General features: G+C 45.9%; 1 protein-coding gene across 1 annotated transcript in view; it reads right to left on the bottom strand.

Moving 5' to 3' along the window:
• The window catches only part of HPSE2 (heparanase 2 (inactive)), a 2,768,318-nt gene that overhangs the window by 143,715 nt on the left and 2,597,045 nt on the right, over nucleotides 1-27,558 (bottom strand). The gene's annotated exons all lie outside the window — the stretch shown is intronic.

The following is a 27,558-nucleotide window of genomic DNA, read 5'->3' as shown; positions in this document are numbered from 1 at the left end:
TTTCCACGCACCGCCAACGCAGCAGTGGGACAGGCGGAGGACCCCCTTCCCCACTGAGGCTGCAAGCATGGGAGGAGCGTTGCAGCAGCGTCCTCCACCTAGAGGGAATCCATGGGATCGGGCAGGCTGAGGCAGGAGTGAGCCCACCTGCAGATGCCGGTAAGTGCCCAAACATGAATGCCACATGTAAATATGCAGTTGTGAGTACTGGGCCAAAGGACCCATTAACAACCCCCCCCCCCAGGCAGTGCATGTGTGGGCCAAAGGACCCATGAACAACCCCCCCCCCAGGCAGTGCATGTGTGGGCCAAAGGACCCATGAACAACCCCCCCAGGCAGTGCATGTGTGGGCCAAAGGACCCATGAACAACCCCCCCCAGGCAGTGCATGTGTGGGCCAAAGGACCCATGAACAATCCCCCCCCCCCAGGCAGTGCATGTGTGGGCCAAAGGACCCATGAACAACCCCCCCCAGGCAGTGCATGTGTGGGCCAAAGGACCCATCATGATCCGTATGGCAACCAATATCACTGAATGCAGACACCAGCAATCAGATGCATGTGACTAACACTATTCAATGTACAATCTTAATGACGCATGTGATGCACCCATCTGCCACCACAACAACACTAATTTCATGCCCTTTCTGTCCCCACAGCCGTTTCAAGTGACAGTGATACTGCACAACAGGCCAGCCAATCTGCATCGGCAAGTACACTAGCCACCGCCACCACACAGGAGGATGCTGCCGGCAGTTCTGCACCTCTGGCCACATTACCAGCCACTACAGATGTGCGGCACACCACCACCACCGACATCCCCACCGTCTCCACACTGGCTGAGTCTAGACAGGTGCCACGGGAACCTATCATGGACACCCAACACAACACCGAAGGCAGCAGCACTGCAGAGGGGGCGGCCTGCAGTGATAACAGTGCCCCGCAAGAGCACTCGGAAACGGGGCCACAGGGGGAGATGCCCACATTGGAAGACCTGGGCTCCTTCCATGAGCTGGGGTTCAGCCCCACTTCACTGGGGAGTCCCATGAGGTCGCCCACCCCATCCATGGCCGAACTGAATGCCCGCATGCAGCGGATGGAGGACCAGCAGGCTACCCTCACCCAGCTGGTGGAGAGGCAGCTAGAGGAATCCAGGCTGCAGAGGGAGAGCTACAGCGCCTCAGTGCGTCGCCTGTCGAGGTCCATTGGACGCTTTGCGAGCACCATAGTGACCCTTGCACGCCATGTGCAGGAGGGCAACGACCACACCTCCAGGCTTGTAGAGGCCATGTTGGTTGGCCAACAGGCAAATCTGGCACGGATGCCCTAAATCCCAGATTCTGGGCCATCAAACACTACCACCCCATCCAGCTCCACTACTGCCAGTCCAAGGAGGCGCTCGAGTAGGCTAACGGGTCCTTCGGGCAAGGTTGCACAGGCACAGAAGCGCACGCGGAAGTGATGGCATGTTTGTGGGGCAGTGCAGGACACATGTGGACTACAAGGGTGTGAGAGGGGTGGGCACGTTTGGGTGGTGGGGTAGGTAGTTTTGGGGGTTTGGACACTGGGCTCTGGGTGGGGGTGGGCACATTTGGGTGGTGGGTGGCCCCGGGTGTACAGCTTCCCTAACCAATGCACCTTCTTCCCTGTTGTTATCACATCAATACATCACCATTTCAAATCAAGACATACATGTGTGGACATTGATCATTTATTTTGCAGTGCAACTATTAATTCATTGTCGTCACCATGTTTGTGCATTTATGTGAATGTGCTGTGACTCAAAAGTAAATGCCAATCAGGGCATCCCGTGCTCTCTGGCCATCATGTGGACCCCCAGGGGGAGGCGGTGCCATCCCATCCCCATATCCATCCCCATCCCCATCCCCATCTCCATCCCCATCTCCATCCCCATCCCCATCTTCCTCATCTGCGTCTGGTGGCATTGGGATGTTCCTGCGCAGGCATATATTGTGCAGCATGGCACATACGAGCGTGATTTTGCCCGTCTTCACTGGGCTGTACAGCAGTGATCCACCAGATCTGCTCAGACAGCGGAAACGGGCCTTCAGCAGTCCAAATGTCCTCTCAATCATTCCACGTGTGCGGATATGTGCCCTATTGTATGCCTCTTCATGCCTGTTCCTTGGTCTCCGTACAGGTGTCATCATCCATGGCGTGAGTGCATATCCCGCATCACCTACATGGGATGTAGATGGGGGAACATGTCAGTGTTTGTGGCATCATGTCCTCATCTGCTGCTGTGCATTCTTGTATCATCATTCATTCATGCATATGTACCATGCAGTGTCTGGAGGTATGTTTCGGCCATCACGAGGTATGTCGCTGACTGCATATGGGCCTACACATTGACTTGCATGTTTACTGTGCCCTGCGGGTGAAATTTGATTGTGTGCATGTCATGGTGCAGTGCTGTCCACACATGGCAGAGTGACTCCACTGTACGGCAGTAGTAAATACACGTCGTCTCATTTACACGCCTCCCGTGCTTTTTGGGGCAGTGTTTCAATTGAGGGTGGGTGTCTGCAGTGGCACAGGGTTAATGGGACAGTGACGGGATTGGCTGTGGCAGCATGTGCACGGGCACATTGTGGTGCCCTGTCATGTCTTCCTTTATGATGTTTGGCATCTGCTGTGTATTTGGTAGATGGAAGGGGGGTGATGCATGTGCGGTCACAGCGGCACACTCACAATGCTCACTGGCCTGGACACACACACACCACTCCGACAGGGTTGTAGCATCGTCAGCTGTACTCACCCAATAGCCACGTGCATTTTCCAGCATAGCGTTCCATGTACCGCGGCAACGTGGAATTCCGCAGTACCATTGAGTCATGTGATTAGCCTGGGAAATGTGCACAGCAGTGTGTAATCAGTTGCATGGCATCACAAACCATCTGGACATTCAAAGAGTGATACTGTTTCCTATTGCGGAACACCGCCTCAATTGCATGTGGTACTGTCAGCTCGACGTGGGTGCAGTCAACTGCGCCTATGCAATTTGGCATGCCTGCTATGGCATGGAAGGCCAACTTGGTGGCAATGACCTCGGGGAGGGTGCGGGGTAGGGCTATGTGTTCCGACACATGGCGCAACAGGGCATCCAGTACCTGTACCAGGATTTTTGAGAAACACGGTTGTGATATGCCGTGCAACTCACCAACCGTGTGTTGATAGGTGCCAGTGCCAAGGAAATGCAGAACTGAGACAACCTTCAAGAGGGGGGGGGATGGCGGTGGGGGTGTCAATTAGGCTGCTGATGTTGTCCTGAATCATGGCGGTGATGTGCAGGATTGTTGCACGGTCCAGCCGGTATAGGGTGTGGATCTGTCCTGGGGTGAGGTTCCAGGGTGAGGCCCTGATGCGTGGTATTGGTGGCTGGCGGCGGGGTCGGGCTGGCTGGGCAATGGGGTTTGCCATAGCTGCAGGGTTGGCTGGTTGCCGCCTGCGCCTCCTCCGCCTACGCCTCCTCCTCTGCGCCATTACTGCCACCATGTGCAGTACTGCCTGTTGGTTGAGTAGGCCCAGTCCCAGTGCTACTAGACCTGCTGCCTGCATGGTTCTGTGTTGTGTTGGGCTGGGTGTGGCCCTTTTGTAGGCTCCCAGTGGCCTGCTAGGTCCAGCTGGGCTGATTTGGTGCACCTGTGCCCTAATTCAGTTCAGCAGGCAGTGTACAACGCCATGTTCGCGCTGGCGGCTGTTCCGCCACCGTGATCACGGTATTTCCGCCATTTTTTTCCCGGTATTTCCGTGTCCGCGCTAGTTGTGATGCTCACGGTGTTTAGTGTTGCCGGTAACGGAGGGGTTTCCGTGCAGACGGACTTAAGGGGAACCCTGTTTCCGCGGTGGCGGTTTAGGGTGGTGCTATTACCGGGGCCGCGGGTCATGATTGCGCGGACATGGAAACGGTGCCGGTATGGTTTTACCGGCAGTATTAATTCCGGACCGGAGTACTTGTAATGAGGCCCACTACTGTGTGGGTTATTTATGTAATTTGCGCACCAAAAAAAACATTGATTTCTGAACCATTCTACCCACAAATCCCCATTTATTAAACAAAAAATAACAGGCAGAATGGCACACAAATGCCTGTGTTTTTGTAACACAAATAACATACAGAAGCCTTACAATGTTAGTAATACAAAACAAATAGCTGTTTTAATTTTATACTATTACGTTTACTATTAATGCTTCTCCTCACAACTAGCTCACTTTCTACTCTCATCTGAAGCACAGTGTACTAATATACAAACAGAAAAATAGCCTTCCCAACTCATTGTAACTGCCCAATGCCCATTCACACACCACCACAGCAGTTTCCCCATCAAACTCATGCACGCATGCACACAGCACACATACATTGTAAAACTGACCAAACCATGCCTTCTTTTTTTTCAACAGACCCCAAAGAATGCCTACCAAAAAGCAAGTCCATAGAAAGGAACGCAGAAATAGAGCAAATAAAAATAAAAGTGTCCAAAGTAAGCATCCATCTCTAGCAGAGTTTGTACAGAATGTTGAAACAAAACAGATAATACAGTCATTTAGGGAAACAAAGGAAGATTCAACTACCAAAACTTTGGCTCCTCTATCAAAATGTGGCACGAAACAGAAAACGCTTTACAAAAATTTGGCTACCAGTACTGATACAATGCTCCTATGAATCCTGATATACTTGCAAGAACCCATAGTAACAAAAGTATTTTAGCATAAATGTTTCGCCACAGAGTCCTTCAGAATTTAATAAGAAGAGGAGCAAAATCATCCACACCCCTTAAAACCTACCATAGAAAATTAATCCTACAAGCTCTTGTAGACAGTGAAATCCTTCTGAAAAGGAAGTTATTTATTTTAGTGTTAAATAGGATGAAACCACTAACAAAACAACGTACTAAACTACAAAAGAAACTTCTCAATAAACGGAATGTCAACAAAAATAACTTTTTAATATTTGTGGAGGTGAATGGAGTCACACAACAACCACAGAACCATATTCTAATGAAGAAGCATACAAACGAAATCAAACAAACACATTTGCAATCCATAGCAGTGGACAAGGGTATGAAAAATCAATAATACCATCATGGAACAAGAAACACGGCTTACAAAAGTATCCCCTGAAAACTCAGAATTACCTCTCCATTCGACTGAAGCAGAAGATCCAGTATACAAATGGCTGTGCACGTCAATGTGTAACAGTCCTAACAAATCTTTCAAATCTTTACGTCAGTTCCTCAATCAGTATGTGAAAGGTAAAGCCAAAATCAAAATGAAAGTGCTGCAAAATATGGATATGTGTCCAGTGCGCAAATTCACAGGACTACAAGGACATTCATTAGCCTGCATTTCAGGACCTATTTGCAAAAGCACCTTCCATGATCTCAAAAGGATATCAATACATCATTCAAATGTAAGAAATCTAGTGAATAAAATGTACTATGCTAAATGTCCAGCTTTCAAATTAGCCAATTTAAGTAACACTCTTCTGCATGGTACACCCAAATACCTACAAGAAGAAGTCAACCGTATCTAGAGAAAATATTTTGGAAGTGAAAGCCACTTACAAAATGCAATAGTTTTAGAATAGACTAGCAACAATTCTGCACATAGCAACCTTCTATTACACACATACAAAAAAGAAATACTAAAATTTAAAAGTACATTGGCTGAAGTACCAAACCATGTGTGTGTGTGTTGCTGCAGAACATTTTACAAAAGGAACACACAAACTATATATGCAACATACAAAATAGAAGACAATGAAGATTCCGAATGGTTTGAATTAGCTTTCTACATTTTAGCAGAAAACAGATACCAAATAAGTGAACCCATCATATGTTGCAGTTACTGCACTACAAAACTGGACAACAACCAAACTCCTTCAAGTGCTATCACAAATAATTTGGAATTATTCCCACTACCAAAACCCCTGCAACAACTCCATTTGTATGAGAGCATCATAATTCAAACAGTTCACCCATTTCAAGCAATAATACGCCTTCAACCAAAAACAGCAACATTACCTCCCTCTGAATTGCTAAAAGGCATTCGTGGCAAATTTGCCATTAGATCTGACAGAAAATGTACAGACTCTAGGAGTGCAACGTCCAATAAAGCATTCTTTAATTGTTTTAGTAAATGGTGTACCAACAAGAGACAAAAAAATTTGGCAACAACTGATGGATTTCCATAAAGTTAGACAAGCCTTGCAATATCTGAAAGATAATAACGAATACTACAAAGAAATAAATATTGAAGAAAGCTTAAGGGAAACAACTGAAATAATTCAAGAGTCATCAGAAACTGTCAATTTGAACCTGTGGATCCTGCTGCAGTATCCACTCTTTTGGACCATTACACAATTCATCCATTGCACTCTAATCAGAGCATAGATGATGCACTAGAAACTTACCAAATGCGACAAACCAAAGGGTCACCAATGAGCATATGGGAAAAAAGTATAGCACATGCTTTTCCACTGCTATTTCCTACTGGCAAAGGTGGAAGATACGATGATAGACCCACTCAGATTACGGCATCAGAATACCGCTCATTACGAATGTATTCTCAAGATCCCAGATTTAGACAAAATGTGGAATACATATTCCACCTACTCTTTGAAAGTGAACTAGCAACCCTATGTTACGGAGTTGCACACATATTGAAATCTGGAACCCACTTCCAAAATATGTCAGCTACGCAATTAATACAAAAAGTGCAAGAAAAAGATGAGGTTTTACAATCAAGTATAACAAATCTGTTTGCAAACATGGGTGGTACGAAAGAATACTGGTTCCGACAGCACAGAGATGTACGTTGTATGATCAGAAACCTTGGACCACCCATTTGGTTTGTTACATTAAGTTGTGCAGAGTATGCATTGGAAGATTTACATGATTTCCTACGCATATCAAACAACAACAAAACCAACATAGATATACTAACACCTGGAGAACTTTGCTCTCTAGATCCTGTTAATGTGTCAAGATATTTCCATCATTGTTTCATTGCTATGCTGCACTTTATTTGTAATAAAACTGTTCCTCCCCTCGGAGAATTGCAACTCTTCTTTTGGAGAAAAGAATACCAAGCCAGAGGAGCACCACATATTCACATGCTTTTATGGATCAAAGGTGCACCTAAATTTGGTCAGGACAGTGATGCCACATTTTGCAGTTCATCCAAAAATATGTCACTTGTGAAATACCTTCACAACGGACACATAGTGACCTTCATAGACAGATTTTACAATTTCAAAGACACAAATGTGGCAAATATTGTTGTCGCAAATACAAAAGCAAAGGGAAATACTATGCCAAATGCTGCTTTGGTTTCCCTAGACCAGTTACAGAAAAAGGCGAAGTGAACAACTTCATGTCTTCAGTTCGACATAGTGTTAAAGGTAACTCACCTAAGAACACGTATTACATAAAAAGAACAGAAGAATCAAAATATATCAATGATTTCAATGCAATCATTGCCCTCTTATGGATTGCAAACATAGATGTGCAGTACATTGCAGACAATTTCACTGCAGTTGCACGATATGTTACAGCCTATTTAACAAAAGCAGAAAAAACAGAACTTCAAGAACTTCAGACAAAACACTATCTCAGAAATTGTACAGCTTAGGCATAAAAATGCTCTCTCATAGAGAATGTGGTGCCTATGAAGCTGCAGATTGTTTAACCGGTACTGCTTTGTATGGAAAATCAGAAAACATAGTATGGCTACGTCTTGGTCCTTCTAAATCTAGAAAAAGAGTTCTGAAATCATATGAGGACATAGAAAAAATTGCCAAAAATGATCCCAACAGCCAAGACATTTAAAAAAAAACTATTTACTGGACACATACTACCCAAACAGGAGTACCACTCTGGAAACCATGTGTCTATACCACATAGCTCAAAACGTTGCATACAAAAATAATATAAAACCCAATGAAAGCAAAGGTAGATATACAGTGACAGATTGTGAAGGCAGCTTAGTGAACTTACCAAATGAAGCTTAATTAATTATGTCAAATTGTCATTAAAAACTCCTCAACAGAAAGAAATATATTACATATCCCTGCTACAACTTTTTAAACCATGGAGAAAAGAGGAAGAGATAGTAGATACCTATGACTCCTATGAAGATGCTTTTAAAGCAAATGAAAGCACTATCACCGATGTGAACTTTACGCAGTACAAAACAGTGTTGCACAATGAACAGCAACACAAAGAAAAATTCAATCCCAACTAGATAAGGACACTTCTGTAACAGGAAGTCAAGAACCACTAGGACAGCCACTAATAGCAAATGAGGCAGAATTAGCTATGACAGAAGTGGAAAACACCATGTATCACTATGAAGAAGATATAGAAGACTTAACTGTACTACAATCAAAACTTATCAAAGATCAGCGCACCATTTTTGAAGAAGTAACAAAAGAAATTGCACGTGGTGTACAACACGAAAATAAAGAATGCACCTGCCAAATTTACAAATCTATACTGCTGTACGTCAGTGGTGAAGCTGGGTCAGGAAAAACATTCTTAATCAAAATCAACAGCAAGTTCCTTCAACAATTGACAAACAACAAATTGTCAGCTGTTGTGACTGCCCACACAGTTTTAGCTGCCTACAACATAGGCGGTGTCACTTTACACTGATTACTACTCCTTCCAGTTGAACGCCAAAACAAATGCTACTAATAGATGACGTGAGCATGGTCTCCAACCTAATGTTGGCTTTAATCCACCTCAGATTGCAAGAAGTACTTAAAACAAACTACGAAGAACTCTTTGCAGGGAAACACATAATCATTTTTGGAGATCTTCTAGAATTGACACCAATGAAAGGTGAACCTGTTTTTAAAACCTTAGGAAACAAACTCTGCCGTAAAACTGTTGGCAGAATAGGAAATGTCAACCTTTGGCAACATTTTCAATACAGAGAATTAACAGAAAACATGCGTCAATCTGCAGATCTCACTTACGCCAACATTTTAAAAAGTATTAGAGTTGGTGTACTATATCAAGAAGCACAAGCAATATCGAAAAACCGGCACATTCATGCACTTTATGAGATAACGCATGTGCTACTGATGCTATGGAACAATTAGCACACAAAAATGTCATTCGTATGGCCTTTATGCCCACTCTTGCAAGCTGTTTTAATTTCAATGAAACAATGTTAAAAAAAGAAATGCAACCAATAATAGAAATTTGCTCCACAGAAACTGGACATACATGGTATGACACTACCCATGTGTCAGCAAGCCACAACAAGACTGAATACCTTAGAAAATTCAATCTCCAACACAGCTTGGTTGGAAAAAATATTAAAATTATCCTTAAATTGCAGAGTAATGCTTAAACGTAACCTTGACGTGGAGCAAGGGCTAGTTAATGGGGCACTGGGTACAGTTGTTGGCTTTCAAACATACGCACGTGACAACAACATTCAGTTTGTCAATACTCGCTTTGACAAACTTGCAGAAGTGAAAAGGATAGGGTGTGCAAAAGCTCGATTCCTTCTCTTCAAAGACATGTATGTACGTAGAGAACAATTTTCTCTAACTCTTGCATATGCAGTCACCATTCATAAATCCCAAGGTCTTACCCTAGACAAAGCATTGATAGATATAGGAAACACAGTCTTTAAAGAAGGCATGAGCTACGTAGCACTATCACGCTTACGTACAATTGACAGTCTATTTCTAATCAACTTTGATGCAAGTAAAGTGAACGCTGATATTCCTTGCATTTTAGAATACAATAGACTGCGTTCACTGCACACCCCCCATCTGAAATCATATCCTATGCCAGAAAAAGGAAAACGTGGTAAAAGAAAACTAATTCAAACAGAAATGCAACAAAATCTGACGGCAAATCCTTCAAAGAAAACAAAAGAAGCTAAAACTTCATCAATTACCATAAGCAAAGAAGAACCTATTAGGGAAAGTAAATCAGGTACTTCTTCAAAGAAGGAACAGAAACTCCGAAGAAATCACTCAGAGACAGAATTAGCTGGTCCATTCAAATTTTCAAATGAAACTGGTGTAAGCTGCTACGCAAATGTAGCAATGAATATTCTATTTCAATTGCCACCAATTGTTAACAACATTTACTTACACAGTACAGACCAATTGTGTTTTCAAATGTTAGTCCTTCATAGAAACGCAACAAACAAGCCTGACAACACGTATAGTGTTCACGGAATGAGACCAGAATTGGACTACTGTGCTGGAATGGTGAGATTTACTATAAACTCACAAGAAGATCCACAAGAATTTCTAATGTACTTACTACAAGTACTGGAAACCAAAAACATACCTATAAATGAAATCTTCCAGATTTCATACATGTGGAAACATACATGCATTCTCTGTAACAATGTGACACAGGAACAAATCCCAAATGAGCGATTTGTGTATGTATCCATACCTAATTGTGAATCCATTCCATTTCAGCAACTTCTACAGAATGCAAACCCTGGCAGATTATGTACTGGCTGCAATTCAGATAATCGCTCCACCTTACTGATACAAACACATAGTAACTACATAATAATAATGCTTCTACGTTACAATGCAGATGGTAACAAAAACAACTGCAAGCTGACTGGATTCACACATGGTCAAGTGTCACTTGGTAAGAAAACCTTTACAACAATAGGTATAATCTACCACGCAGGAGCCACAACCAATGCAGGTCACTACACTGCATGTATTAAAAAGATATATGGATGGTTTGAATGTAATGATAGTACCATTACTCTAAAGCAGAGATTGCCAGCAAATCTTACAAATGCGTATTTAATCTTCTTAAAGCCAAAATTTAATAACTAATGTTAAACAACAATAAAACAACATTAACAAAAATTCAAGTAAAACACTATAAACAGTTAGAATATGACAACAGGTATCTAACTGCCCAAGAGTGTATAACAACACAGATAAATGAATACCACAGATCCGTAACAAAAAATACACAGTTAGAATACACCAACAGGTATCTAACTGTTTCAACAATCAGCAACAAGCCAACATACATAACATTAATCAGAAACAACAAGGGAACACTCAAAGGAAACAAAGAAATAGTTTGTAGCATAGCAAAGAAAGTTTTTTTTTAATCCGACAAGGATTTTTTTTCACCCAGGCACAAGGATTTGAAAAACAAACACAGAAACTGAGCAAAATGCACAGTACACTGGTTTGTACCCTAATATGAGGGTACAAAAAAGCTAAAATGTCTACTGTACAATGTAATAAGTCTTTATAAAATACAAACACTAACATGCACTTTTCTTTTATCACAGAAATTAAAAAAGGATATTTCCGCCAAGTACTAAAGTCATGTAAGAAATATATTGAATCTCAACAAAGTAAACAGTAAGTATAATTTCACACATGTCATACATATTCAAATCTATACGTCTGATCTATGGCAGTAATATGGTGCAGTGGCTGTAGGCAGGGCCTAGAGTCTTGGATGTATAACCTACGACCTACACCCTGCGGCCAAGCAACCAAAACTGTAGGTCCTACCCACAACCATCGCAGCATATCAAAACCATGGTGGCTTATAACTTCACTGCTTATAACTTTTGTCTTGGGTGCATGGCCTGCGGACATGCACCTAAGACTCTAGGTCGTGCACACAACCACTGCACCACATCACACCCATGCTGACTTATAACCTCAGTGCTTATAACTTCAGTCTTGGGTCCATGGCCTTTAGCCATGCACCCAAGACTCTAGCTCCTGGCCACAACCACTTCAGCATATCACAACCATTGTGGCTTATAACTGCAGTGCTCATAAGTTTGTTCTTGGGTGCAAGGCCTTCGCCCATGCACCCAAGACGCTAGGTCCAACCCACAACCACCACAGCATATCACACCCATTGTGGCTTAAAACGTCACTACGTATAAATTTGGTCTTGGGTGCATGGCCTTTGGCCATGCACCCAACACTCTAGGCCCTCCCCACAACCACCTCATTTATATGCGATACTACGGGTGTATCTATTGCTGTGATATGCTGCAGTGGTTGTGGCCAGGGTCTAGAGTCTTGGGAATATGGTCTACGGCCTACGGCCAAGCACCCAAGACTCTAGGCCCTGGCCACAACCACTGCAGCATATCACACGTATAGTGGCTTATAAATCAATAGCACACCCATAGAATGACACATTTTAACTGCAGCATACATTAAATTTACACCGAGTACTGTAGGCCCTACCCACACCTACCAGATAGATATTCGATTGTATGGGTGTGATGTATAAATTTGATATGCTACGGAGGTTTTGGACAGGGCCTAGAGTCTTGGGTGTGTGGCCTACGGCCTGTGCCCTGCGGCCATGCACCCAAGACTCTAGTCCCTCCCCACAACCACCTGATCGATGTTCGATACTACGTGTCTATCTATAGCTATGATGTGCTGCGGTGGTTGTAGTCAGGGCCTAGAGTCTTGGGTGTGTAGGCACAGATAATTCAATCTGTAGGTGTCCAGTATATGAAACCCATGTTGACTTATAAGTTCAGTGCTTATAACTTTGCATCCAAGACTCTAGGTTCTGGCCACAACCACCAAAGCATATCACACCCATTGTGGCTTATAACTTCACTACCTATAAATTGGGGCTTGGGTGCATGGCCTTTGGCAATGCACCCAACACTCTAGCCCCCCCCCCACAACCACCTGATAGATGTTCGATACTACGGGTGTAGCTATTACGGTGATATGGTGCGGTGGTTGTGGCCAGGGTCTGGAGTCTTGGATGTATCGCCATAGATATTCAAATCAATAAGTGTGCAGTATATAAAAACCAAGTTGGCTTATAACTTCAGTGCTTATGACTTTGTTAGACTCTAGGTCCTGCCCAGAACCACCACAGCATATCACACCCATTATGGCTTTTAACTTCACAACGTGTAAATTTGGTCTTAGGTGCATGGCCTTTGGCCATGCACTCAAGTCTCTGGGCCCTCCCCACAACCACCTGATTGATGTTTGATACTACGGGTGTATCTATAGCTGTGATGTGCTGCAGTGGGTGTGGCCAGAGGCTAGAGTCCTGGGTGTAAGGCCATAGATATTTGAATGTATGGGTGTGCAGTATATAAAAACCATAGTGGCTTATAACTCCAGTGCTTATAACTTTGTTCTTGGATGCATGGCCTTTGGCCATGCAACCAAGAATCTAGGCCCTCTCCACACCACCTGATCGATATACGATACTACGGGTGTATCTATAGCTGTCATATGCTGTGGTGGTTGTGGCCAGGGCCAAGCGTCTTGGGAGTATGGCCTATGGCCTATTGCTTATGGCCATGCACCCAAAACTCTAAGCCCTGGCCACAACCACCGCAGCATATCACACCCATGGCGGTGTATACATCAGGAGCACACCCATAGAAACAAAAATTGTAACTACGGCATGTACTCAATTTTAATATTCGCTAACACCACGCGTGTCCTTAGACCAGTTTCAAGTTGCCTGCGCACAGCACGGACTGAAGTACTATCCTTGTGAGACCCCTCATTTTCAGTACTTCCAAACATCCCGGACAAGGCGGGCATAGGGAATACATCATTAACACCTACCGCCTAAACAAATACAATATTTCACCCATCACTTACTCTCCGAACCTCCCTAAGCAGTCTGACACACCAAAACAGTTTCCGAAACAGCAGTTCGCCTCTGGTCGCCGCCGCGCTGTCGGCGGATCCAAGATGTCGGGTGCATCCAAACAATCTGACGCACATCACGGCTCACTGCAGCCAATCGGCGGAAATGCCGCGTGTCCACGGTCATGACGCCAGCCCCTTAGCCAATCGGTATCTTGTCCGTGGAGCGAACAGGGAAGTGTGACCACAGAGCGGACATAGATATCACACATTTTTTGAGACTACTGGACAGATGGTCACCAAATTTACAAAAGCACACTTTCTGGACCAAGCCCCTGCCCCTGCTGCAAATTTGGTGAAAATCTGTCCAGCGGTTTGGCCTGTAGGCGTGCGCAATGTTTTTTCCCCATCAGTCTATGGGAAAAAAAGACGTTTTGGGACCCGCCCTATAACTTTTCCCCCCATGGACCAAACATCACCAAACTTTGCATAAAAATTCAGAGTTGCCCATATACTTGCAAAGTTTGGTGTGGATGCGTCCAGGGGGAGCGGAGTTTTAAGCCACCCAAAAAGTGCTCTTCCTATGGAAACAGCAACCTAACCATAACTACACGGTCACTAGCGTGGCCGCGTAATATATATACATTTAATATAATACTATGTAATATGCACTAGCATTTTAAATAGCTAACTTGCACAATTTGTAGCACTTTACAATAATGCATTATTGCACAATCTGATACATAGACATTTTAAATATGCATCGAGATATTCTTTTAAATTTGCGTAATTTACATGTATTATAGAACATGCTGTTATAAAATGTGAAATAGGCACTAGCATTAGCACTTTTTCACTGTCACAAAAATTGACAATGAATAGCTGCATGAGTTCATTTGAACCATTTAAGTTAAAACATTAGACAAGTGCCACAAGGTGTTTGACCATGTGTATGGAGGAAATTCTGGCTGCATCTCTTTGCTTTTGCATGCAACCCGAGTCACTGGGGAGCATTTTAGGCATTAGGACAGAAATTGAAATTCGAGTCCTATTAGCCCAACATAATAGATAATGATCACACTGGTGAAATATTCCCGCTAATCAAATGCGTAATATAAACAAACTTGGTGTGTGTTAGCTACGTGACTACATCAGGTCCATTCACGCAGTACATAGATCCTGGTATTTAGCCTTCTATTTTAAAAGAGAGGTGACCAATATGGAGGCACCTACACCACTCAAAGATGGCGGACATTCATTTCCGCTCAAAATATTCCAAGAGCGGAATATAGTGGGTCACATGACTCCATGATACGTATGGGTAGAGTGGTTTGTAGCGGGTCACATGATCCAATGACGCGAGTAGGACAGAGCGGTCACGTAGCGTTTCAATGCCCACTTTTAAAAACAGTACCGGGAGAGCAGCTAAATGGATAACAAACAGCCTGACGAAGCTCTGTGAATAGAGCAGAACGCATGGCGAACTCCACCCGGTGAGGTGTGTATCATGCTTTTTACCTGGTCTGCACAGAATTTAAGTAAGAACTTTTAATATGGATGCTCATTTTGAAATGAATTAATCAATATATATTTTTTCACCAAGGCGGTCTAGTGTGCTTGGGCATTATTTTGCTACGACACTCTCAGTCTATGACAACCTCTGGCTGGAGACAGTAGTACTGTACACTTTTGAAATATATATATATATATATATATATATATATATATATATATATATATATATATATATATATATATATATATATATATATATATATATATTTTTTTTTTTTTTTTAAATAGGCCAGGGGCCAGGGTGCACCCTTGCTTCACACCATAGTTGGTGTGGTGTTAATGGGTTCACTCAACTGGCCATCCATGTTAGTTCTCACTTGAGAAGTATGAGTATACAACACCTTGATAAAGTGCAAATTAATAGGGTCAAATGCCCAACAGTGTAAGTTATTCCACACATTTTGCCTATTCACTGTGTAAAAAGCATTGGAGTAAACCACAAAGCATATGTATAAAGCTTCCTTTGTGTGGTTGTAGGTGGAGTGAATTAAATAACTCAAGCACCACAAGTTAGCCAATGTGTTGACACCTTTCCTGAATCATGTTTGTTGTTTTTTCAGTATCTTATTATCATGTATCTAGATATTGATACTATTAAGTAGAAAGCGTCAAAATATTTTAGCCAATGAATCAATCATGGCAAGTAGCCTATAGTTCTCTGGAAGTTCATGCAGGCCTTTTGTGTGGATAGGGACCAGAATAGATCTCTTCCAACTATGTGGAATTTCTCCTGTTTTAATTATCTATTGAATTATCTGCAGCTCCGCTGAGACGGCAGTGCACGCCGTGCTCCGGAGGCCTTTCAATGGGCACAGAACCCCAGGCTCATTCAGCATCCTTGCCTGCTACTGCTACTGAATTCGCCCAAAAGATGGCTGTGAATTCTCTCTGCAGCTCTCTGCTGCTCCCCGCAATATCCGCAGTTCCAGGATACATCATGCCATGCAAGTTACCAGACGTCGGATCCATACCCAAGAGCCCGTCCTCACCAATGAGACAACCTGCTAAATTGTAAGGCGCATCTTAATATAATATCTGCTAACACCATGGTTAACAAATAGCTATGCAATGTTACCAAGGACCCTGCCTATTTCATAAATATTTTCGAGGCAAGCCATATCCCGCTACCTGATCCCACACCCTTCCTTCCACCTTGCCTGAGTCCACTGAGTCGGGCGGCCCGCAAGGAATGCAATACCAACACTCAGTAATTCTACTCACCCTGTCCATCCATCTGGCGCAACCTGCACTCAATGCCAGCCAGTCTTTTCTGGCCCGCCCACTCAGCCACAACACACTGTATCATGCAATAGATATACAAGCTACGTGCGCTCAGTGAACGACCTAGCTCTCCCCACTCGCACCCCATCTATACATGAGTGAAATATCAATCTATGCTGAAGAACGCGTAACAAGCTCACCTCTCACTATCTCTCGCATATCTGCATCACCTTTACAAGCCTACTCCAACAGCTGCACATTTCAGAGCGCATTGCCTCTGAACTCCCTCATTGTGACTACCAGGAACTGCCCAAAAGGAGCGAACAGTCAACATCATCATTCAGCTACGCCGATAACGAGCAAAACTTGTATGCGTTTGCCTCACCCCATAATGTATTGCAGGCATTTGCGGCCTCTACTGGGATACCTGCGCTATCTGCATCTGAAACTACGATGGCCACTGATACTATTCTCATCAACAACTATGCAACATCCTCCTGCACTCTTTCTTTCCCCAGACCAACTGTAATTGCTACCACATGTCATAGCCCGGTACCAAATGTTGATCCTTGCAATAACGCTGCATCAAATGTTGATCCTTGCAATAACGCTGCATTAAATGTTGATCCTTGTAATAACGCTGCATCAAATGTTGGTCACTGCCATAGCCTTGTATCCATTGTTGATCCTTGCAATAACGCTGCATCAAATGTTGATCAATGCGATAGCCTTGTATCCATTGTTTATCCTTGCAATAACACTGCATCAAATGTTGATCCTTGCAATAGTGCTAGATCAATTGTTGATCACTGCCATAGCCTTGTACCCATTGTTGATCCTGGCAACAATGCTGCATCAAATGCTGATCTTTGCCATAGCCTTGTATTTGATGTAGACCCATGCTATGACCTTGACACAAAAAACTACCTGTGCACAGCCCTCCTTCCTGCACCCTCATTAAAGACACTTCCTTCCATTGAATAAAACCAACGCCTCTCTTGATCAGCATTCCAACACTACTGCTACCCACAACAGAGCATTTCATATAACCAATCCAGAGACAACAAAACGCCCAAAAGTACACTTAACCTGGCTCTGATCAAGGCTCGCTCGCTCCCAGCCCACGCCCTAGATATCCATGACCTAACGGTCAACGACCTTGATGCCTTAGCTATCAAAGAAACATGGTTGAACACAGCCTCAGGCCCTGCCCTAGCAATGGCCATTCCCCCTGACTAAACCATTTTTAGAAGTGATAGACCTATTGCTAGAGGTGGAGGGACTGCCTTCATAGCAAAAAAAACACCTACACATTAGGCAACGTAACACCTCACTCAACGAACCTTCAGACATCCTTTCACTAAAACTAACTGTCACCCCTATCAACACCATTACTATTCACAACTAGCCTACTGTGCCTATAGCAAACTAGTCTACTGTGCCAACAGCAAACTAGCCTACTGTGCCTATAACAAACTAGCCTACTGTGCCCATGGCAAACTAGCCTACTGTGCCTATAGCAAACTAGCCTACTGTGCCTATAGCAAACTAGCCTACTCTGCCCTTGGTGAATGTATTTGAATGATCACGCACCTACCTCGTCAGATACCAATCACACCTAATTGTGCTTTCATGGCAGCCTTCTGCAGAACCACTCTAACCATGGCATCGATCCTACCTTTACTCCATCCCAGCACCCCAACGTACTTCCTTCCCAGCCTACAACCACCACCGCCATGTCAACCATCTCACACCTACGCCGTGACCATGCTTCATGACGACCCTAAAGAGGCATGCTCGCCCACTCTATTCTTAGCCCTTCAGAATGGATTCAACAATTTGCCTCAGCACCCACACCCTGAAACCCATGCCCAGTGAAGGAAAGAAACATGAGACTCTGCTCCCGGCTACCTCTTCATAAGTCACTGAAGAGAAAAGGCCCTCACCTCTCAACCCCTAACCAGCCACCAACCAGCCTAAAACCTAATACAGATAAAACCCTGAAAGTACCACACAGTATAGCCGATCGCCCTACCATTAGAGGTGCTCTCATCAACGCTCGGTCCTTGGTAGCCCAACGCACTTGGCATTGCTGACCTTATCTCCTCTAAGGACTTACATTTCCTGGGCATCACTGAAACTTGGCTGCACCAAGCAGCAGGCCCGGATCTCTCACTTGCCATCCCAGATGGCTACTCAATAACAAGGAATGATAGGGAATCAGGCAAAGGAGGCGGAGTAGCCTTCATTACTAAAACATCCCTAGGCCTCAGAGCTACCCAATCAGCCACCATACCGTCCTCAGAACTCCTAACAGTTCAGATCCCGCTCTCAGCATCCCAAACAATTCTCATGCACCTGATCTACAGGCCACCAGGCTACATCTCCTCTTTCGAGGAAGACATCTCTGACCTCCTAACTAACAATATCAAACTAAGTTCTCAAATAATCCTGCTTGGGGACCTCAACCTAGGCCTTGGTGATCCTAATGACACAAATGCTCTATCACTGGAAAACACAATTTCCCAACTAGGCTTCAGACACCATATCACAGACCCAACGCATAATAAAGGTAGAACCTTGGATTGGTTGGCTGATCACAATTGCATCACCACCATTCTAAAAAACGAACCAATTGCCTGGTCCGACCACCACAACATCTCCTTCTCCATCCAATGAAACGTGAATACCAACACTACTACAATCATCGTCCCGCAAACCTTCACCAGGAACAACCACAATATAACGCTACAAAACCTTCGCCCTCTGATCCATAACATCCTTGTCCCTGCAATCTACGCAGACCTAGATGCAAATAAACTAGCCGACCTCTATAACAAAACGTTGGAGGCAGCAGTAGACCATATTGTTCCCATCAAACCCACAAAAGCTAAACCGGTAGCTCATCTTAACAAATGGTTTACCCCTGAACTGAAACTCCTCCGGAACGCTAAACGAGCTGCGGAATCCACTTGGAGAAAAACGCCTAACTCATCCAACAAAGCTCTCTTCACGGCAGCTGCGTCCACCTATAAAACAGCGATCCTTACTGCCAAGAAAGAGACCTATGACATTAGAATACACATTGCAAAATCCAGAACGAAAGAGCTATTCAGCGGGCTGGATTACCTTCAGTTTCACGTCAGCGTGCGTAATGCACATCGACGTGAAAGTGAAAGTAATTATCACTGCAGCAGCCATTTCGGGCTGCTGCGGTGAAAATGCAAGGTGAGTGTTCACCTTTCCCCCCCTCGATCTCCGGCTGTTTTTCAAGCCAGAGATTGAGGGAGGTGTCGTTGGAAAGGGGAGATTCTCCCCTTTCTAACGACACCCTGTGTGACAGCATTGCTGCCCGCGGATTGGGCGCAGGACGCTCGATGCGCGGGAAGCAATGCCCACTGGACCACCAGGGAAACGTTTGTGACGTGGGGGGGAGGGGGACTTCTTACAGTAAGCAGCCCTCTCCCCCCCAACCCCCAAAGCATGGGGGCCTATATATAAAGACCCCTGGGGGTAGACAGGTGACCATCTGCCATCAGGGGTGGGGGCATAAAAACAAAAATCGGGGGGGAAAAAGAGATGGGAAGGGGGAGGGGTTTAAGGGCCCTAGCCACCAGGGATTCTTTCGGAAAGGGTGTCCTTAGAAAGGGGAGCTTCTCCCCTTTCCAAGGACACCCGGTGTGACAGCATTGCTACCCGCGGATCGGGTGCAGGTCCCTCGATGCGTGGGCGCAATGGCCACTAGACACCAGGGATGTCTTTGAATGTGGGGGGGAGGTGGGGACTGCTTACAGTAAGCAGCCCTCGCCCCCCCAACCCCCAAAGCATGTGTACAACCCTGGGGGCAGATGGCTGATCATCTGCCCCCAGGGAAGGGGACCTCTGTGGATTCCCACGGGTGTCCTCTTTTGGGAAATGCATGGGGTTCCCTGTTTCCCTTGCTGGCTTCGCCAAACTAGGCCGAAATCTGTAGGTTGCCCACATGAACAAAATGGGCAGTGGTGAAAGGCTTGGGGTTACCAGTGGGTTACCCTTTTCCTTTTGCGCCCCCGGTAGGTGCACCCGCACATGTGAGGTACTGTTTTCATCGGGACACATGTGGGAACGCGGGAAGGTAGGCCATGTGTTGTTGGCGCATGTTTCTGTGGGTGAGCGGAGTGAAATGTGCAGAAATAGTGTATTTTTTCACCACATTTCGGACTTTGCCAGGGCTTCTGGGTAATACATTGTGGCCCGATTTGCGCAAGTCAGCCCTCTGCGGATTCCCACGGGTGTCCTCTTTTTCAGAAATGCATGGGGTTCCCTGTTTTCCTTGGTGGCTTGGACACCAGAGGCTCATATCTGTATGATGTGCCCGTCTCCAGAGAGTGTAAAATTCAGGTATGAAAACAGACTTGGGGTTACTTGTGTTTTAGGCTTCCCCTTGGCGCCCAGGTAGGTGCACCCAAATATGTGAGGTACTGTTTTCATCGGGACACCTGTGGGAACGTGTGATGGTAGGCCATGTGTTGTTGGCGGCGTGTTTCGATGGGTGAGGCGAGTGAAATGTGCGGAAAAAGCGTTTTTTTCCCCACATTTCGTACTTTGCAGAGGTGTCTGGGTAATACATTCTGGGCCGATTTGCGCAAGTCAGCCCTCTGAGGATTCCCACGGGTGTCCTCTTTTCGGAAATGCATGGGATTCCCAGTTTTCCTTGGTGGCTAGGACACCCTAGGCCTAAATCTGTATGGTGTGCACTTTGAGAAAATTCATCAAATTCTGCTGTCCGAAACGACTTGGGGTTTGTTGCATTTTTGGCTTTTCCCCTTGCCCCAGCTAGGTGCACCCACACATGTGAGGAACCGTTTTCGTCGGGACACCTATGGGAACACGGGAAGGTAGGCCATGTGTTGTTGGCACGTGTTTCGGTGGATGAGCGGAGTGAAATGTGTGGAAATAGTGTATTTTATCGCCACTTTTCGGACTTTGCCGGGGCTTCTGGGTAATAAATTCTGGGCCGATTTGCGCAAGTCAGCCCTCTGCGGATTCCCACGGGTGTCCTCTTTTCGGAAATGCATGGGGTTCCCAGTTTTCCTTGGTGGCTTGGACGCCCTAGGGCCAAATGTTTATGGTGTGGGCTTGGGCGAAATTCAACACTTTCTGCTGTCCGAAACGACTTGGGGTTAGCAGCGAATTTATTACCCAGACAAAGTGAACATTGTGTTTTTTTTTCCCACCAAATATCACACTTTGTCAGGGATTGTGGCTAATAAAAACTGGTGCAATGTGCGCAAGGCAGACCTCTGTGGATTCCCACGGGTGTCCTCTTTTGGGAAATGCATGGGGTTCCCTGTTTCCCTTGCTGGCTTCGACAAACTAGGCCCAAATCTGTAGGTTGCCCACATGGACAAAATGGGCAGTGGCGAAAGGCTTAGGGTTACCAGTGGGTTACCCTTTTCCTTTTCCGCCCCCGGGAGGTGCACCCACACCTGTGAGGTACTGTTTTCATCGGGACACATGTGGGAACGCGGGAAGGTAGGCAATGTGTTGTTGGCACGTGTTTCGGTGGGTGAGCGGAGTGAAATGTGCGGAAATAGTGTATTTTTTCACCACATTTCGGACTTTGCCGGGGCTTCTGGGTAATACATCTTGGGCCAATTTGCGCAAGTCAGCTCTCTGCTGATTCCCACCGGTGTCCTCTTTTCAGAAATGCATGGGGTTCCCAGTTTTCCCTGGTGGCATGGACGACCTAGGGCAAAAAGTTTATGGTGTGGGCTTGAGCGAAATTCAACACTTTCTGCTGTCCGAAACGACTTGGGGTTAGCAGCGTTTTTGGGTTTCCCCCTTGCCCTAGGTAGGTGCACCGACACATGTGAGGTACTGTTTTTGTTGGGACACCTGTGGGAACGCGGTGTAGTGTACCATTTTCCATTTTTGTCTTTGTTTACGAAACTTGCCTTTGCGCAGAGGGGCACATTGGTGTGCCAATCTGGTCCCAGGGTCCCCAAACCTTACTGCCCCACCCAACGGGGGCCTGTCCCACACATTTTTGGTGGCCTTCTCCCCCACACCCCAAATGGAGGGGGGGTGCACATCACACAGCCGTTTGTAGGAGGCCCAGGGAGGCCAGGTGCCATGTCATGCAGCCCTCCCTGGGACCAGATATCTGCTCATAGGAACGGACGCATGAGCCCAGGGAGGAGTGCAGGACAGCGCCCCCTTATCTGCCCCTGGGGAGGGCTACATGAAATGGGCCACCCCTCCGATTGGGGTGGGGGTGGAGAGGTGCACCCCCTTCACATTAGAAAAATCCACAGCGGTGTAGGGGGCCCCTCCGCCCCCGCTAAAGGGCAGCCTGCCATTTTGAATTATTTTCTTTGTTTACTATACCTGCCTTGGCGCCGAGGGGTACATATGTGTGCCAATCTGGCGCTGGGGTGCCCAAACCTTACTGCCCCATCCACTGGGGGGCTGTCACACCATTTTTGGGGGCCCTCTCCCCCTGGCCCCAAATGGAGGGGGGGTGTACCTCACGCAGCCATTTGTAGGAGGCCCAGGGAGGCCTGCATGAGGTTCCCCCGCCAACCATTTGGGGGAAGGGGGGAGAGGGCCCCCAAAAATGGTGGGACATGACCCCAGTGGGTGGGGCAGTAAGGTTTGGGAACCCCGGGCCAGATTGGCACACCAATGTGCCCCTCTGCACCAAGGGGAGTTGGGTTACCAAAGGAAAAACGTGAAAATGGTGGAACGCTTTTTAGGGGGGCTGTGGGGCACCCCAAAGGGACAGGGAATTTTGTAATGGGATGGGGCGTTGACCGCCCTACCCCCCACCCGCAATGGAGTTGGTGCCATGTCATGCAGCCCTCCCTGGGACTAGATATCTGCTCCTAGGAAAGGACGCCTGAGGCCAGGGAGGAGTGGAGGACAGCCCCCCCCATATCTGCCCTCAGGGAGGGCTACATTTTGCTGGTGTGACCGTAGGTAACACATGTTTTTTGTTTTGTTTACAGCTTTTTCTACCCGAGCAGCTGCAATGTTATGTGAGTACTGTTTTTTATTATTCTATGGATAGGGCCCACTGTCACTGGGGTGGGTGAGACTGGGGCTGGATTGTTGGTGGTGTGGGTGGGAATGGCCCATCTGGGCAGATCACCTCCAACTGTCCTGGAGTTGCGGCTGGGCTGCATTACAGCTTTCCCCTTCGGGGAGGTATTGGCAAACTGCCGAGACTCCTTGGTGGGGAGAAGCTGTAACACAGGGCAGCCAGGTCTCCAGCAAAGTCGGCGGTAATATTCTTGGCATTGGGCACCCTTCTCCCATGTGGGTCTTTGCCGGGGGTTCTGGGTAATAAATTCTGGGCCGATTTGCGTAAGTCAGACCTCTGTGGATTCCCACAGGTGTCCTCTTTTGGGAAATGCATGGGGTTCCCTGTTTTCCTTGCTGGCTTCGACACCCTAGGCCCAAATCTGTAGGTTGCCCACTTGAACAAAATGGTCAGTGGCGAAAGGCTTGGGGTTACCAGTGGGTTACCCTTTTCCTTTTGCGCTCCCGGTAGGTGCACCCACACATGTGAAATACCGTTTTCATTGGGACACGTGTGGGGATGCGGGAAGGTAGGCCATGTGTTGCTGGCGGTGTGTTTCGGTGGGTGGCCAGAGCGAAATGTCTGAGGATTGTCTTCATTTCCAGCCAATTTCAGAGAAATTTCCCTGTGTACACTCACTGAAACAACAGATGTGGGCCGATTTGCGCAAATCATACCTCTGCGGATTCCCACGGGTGTCCACTTTTTGGAAATACATGGGGTTCACTGTTTTCCTTGGTGGCTTGGACACACAAGACCCATATCTGTATGATGTGCCCGTCTGCAGAGTGTGAAATTCAGGTGTGAAAACAGACTTGGGGTTACTTGTGTTTTAGGCTTTCCCCTTGGCACCCAGGTAGGTGCACCCAGACATGTGAGGTACTGTTTTCATCGGGAAACCTGTGGGAAGGCGGGACGGTAGGCTATGTGTTGTTGGTGGCGTGTTTCGATGGGTGAGCCGAGTGAAATGTGCGGAAAATGCATTTTTTTCCCACATTTCGGACTTTGCGGGGGTGTCTGGGTAATAAATTCTGGGCCGATTTGCGCAAATCATACCTCTGCGGATTCCCACGGGTCTCCACTTTTTGGAAATACATGGGGTTCACTGTTTTCCTTGGTGGCTTGGACACCCGAGGCTCATATCTGTATGATGTTCCCGTCTGCAGAGAGTGTGAAATTCAGGTGTGAAAACAGACTTGGGGTTACTTGTGTTTTAGGCTTTCCCCTTGGCACCCAGGTAGGTGCACCCACATATTTGAGGTACAGTTTTCATCGGGCCACCTGTTAGAACGCGGGATGGTAGGCCATGTGTTGTTGGCAGCGCGTTTCGCTGGGTGAGCCGACTGAAATGTGCGGGAAATGCGTTTTTTTCCCACATTTCGGACTTTGCGGGGGTGTCTGGGTAATAAATTCTGGGCCGATTTGCGCAAATCATACCCCTGCAGATTCCCACGGGTGTCCTCTTTTCGCAAATGCATGGGGTTCCCTGTTTTCGTTGGTGGCTTGGACACCCGAAGCTCATATCTGTATGATGTGCTTGTCTGCAGAGAGTGTGAAATTCAGGTGTGAAAACAGACTTGGGGTTACTTGTGCTTTAGGCTTTCCCCTTGGCGCCTAGGTAGGTGCACCCACGCATGTGAGGTACCGTTTTCATTGGGACACCTGTGGCAAAGCAGCAAGGTATAACACTTGTTGCGTTTGTGTGGTTTTCATAACGTTTTAACCCATTTGCTGGTGCCCTTTGTCACACAACCCTTTCATTTCCCAAATGTGACCTACATTTAGTCGCTGCTTTAGGCATCATACACTTTTGTAACCTACACAAGTCACCTACCCTTGAAAAGGCCTGCCTGTGCTCTTTTAGAAAATGTTTGCTTGCCGTTCCTCACCAGATTGGTTTTTCCAATTTACACATGCTAAGTGCGTCTGTTCAGGCTGTGAGCATAAAACTCCTGTGTACCATGGCTCAGTGTTTGGCTTGTGGTATTGCTTGTTTTGTAAAACACTTCAAAAAATGTGTGCTTTCCTAACTGCAAGAGTCGGGGGAATGTAGCAGAGCATTGCTTTTCTCAAAATTCATAGAAGTGATTGCCGTACCAAGCCAACCATGTCCAACACATACCTTTTTTTCGGTCATTTTCCCACTTTTCCCCAATCTATAGCATTTTCCCCTACCTAGTTGTTGCCCGACTTAAACAAATCACCCCTTTCCAAACTTGGAATTTTGTATACTTTTCAGAAATATATGCCTTTCTGTCCTCCAATTCGGTTTTCTTACCCTTTTCTTCCATTCCGTCCATGCATGTCCAATTGGCAAAAATTGCCAAAATTGCCTACCTCTCACAAAACGGTTGATAACCACATCAAAATAATGTTTTTTCATTTCCACTCAACCTGTTCTTGAAAGCCAGGAAATTGGGGAATTCAGCACAGCAAACCATTTGTTCCTAGCTCTTACAAGGAAAAAAACACAGGCTTCTTTGTAGGTCATTTTATTCGCATTTTTTGAAAAAACACAAAGTTTTCACACTTTTTGTTTATTTTCTCTCACCCCCCTACAGCAACGTAAGATTCCTGGGTGGCGTTACGACTGCCTACATGTGGGAAAAGAAGGAGCTAAATTTGGCAGAGATATTGCATGTAACAAAAAAGTTACAAGGCTTTGAATCGCCACATACCGAAATCACCAAAAAAGGCCTTAGCACTGGGGGTTAAAGGGTTAAGATCCTAGACAGAGTGGCCTATCTACAAATCCAGAAACATATGGAAGATAACAACCTCCTGGGCCTCAGACAATCAGGCTTTAGGCCAAGGAACAGAACAGAAACAACCCTTCTGGACCTCAAAATCCAGATGGACGTGGCGAAGGACAATGGCAAACTTGCCATACTTCTGCTGCTCGACCTCGTGGCAGCTTTTGACCTAGTCGACCACCGGATCCTCACTGAACATCTAGTGTCAGCAGTTGCCTTCTCTAGAGAGGCCTCCGCCTGGGTACAATCCTTCCTCTCTAACCACACTATGAGGATCTTCTCACCTTCAGCCTCTGCTGACCCCATCCCCATCTGCTGCGGAGTCCCCCAAGGTTTGTGCGTTTCGCCAACCTTATATAATATCTTCACGAAGTTGCTGTTTGACCGCCTTGACAACTTGGGTGTCACATACACAAACTATGCTGACGATACCCGAGGTTCTCATCACGTTGTCAGGATGCTACGAAAAAGATTCCAAATTGATTAATGACATATACCTAGAAATCCAGGCGTGGATGGCTGAACATAGCTTATGTCTCAACAATGAGAAAACTGAGCTTCTCATGGGTTCCCAGCCACACCTAAACAAACTTGACCCACGCTACTCCTCCATCAACATTGATGGAAACCTGATCAAAGTGGCCAAAGATATAAAAACTCTAAGGGTATACGTGGACTCTACCCTCTCCCTCAAAAAACAATTGAACGCCACTGCGTCCTCCACAGCCTATGCAAACAACCTCATCAACGCTTGTAAATCATTACTGTCGCCCATTAGCTGCATCACCCTAGCCAGGGCACTTGTGCTATCAATAATCGACTATTTTAACACCCTCTTCCTAGGCAGCTCTGAGCGTAATCTGAACAAACTCCAGGTTTTGCAGAATAATGCCCTCAGATCTGGACTAAGCATCCCTCAGCACGCCCACATATATAGCTTCAGACAGGCCGCCAACTGGCACCCAGTACGAGACAGAATCACCCTTAGATCACTTGTCATCATCCACAAATGCCTGTCGAATACCACCCCCAAATATCTGACAGACAAATTCAACAAACGGCTATCAATCAGACCAACCAGAATAGCGTACTCGCACTGCCTCACCATTCCCAAATTCAACCTAAAAAAAGCAGGCGGCTCGAGCTTCCCAGTCCTAGCGGCCAAACAATGGAATGCTATACCCCTCAATCTTGGAATGGAACCATCATTCTGGTCCTTTAGAGCAAAAACAAAGTCATAACTTACTAACAAGATCTGCCCACGTGTTTGACCAATTTCTGTATCTCATCTGTTTTGTATGTC

Source organism: Ambystoma mexicanum, chromosome 8 (assembly GCF_040938575.1).
Source record: "Ambystoma mexicanum isolate Mex_15411 chromosome 8, UKY_AmexF1_1, whole genome shotgun sequence".
Taxonomy (NCBI): Eukaryota; Metazoa; Chordata; class Amphibia; order Caudata; family Ambystomatidae; genus Ambystoma; species Ambystoma mexicanum.
Note: the sequence above shows the minus strand (reverse complement) of the source record. Positions and strands in the feature narration are given on the sequence as shown.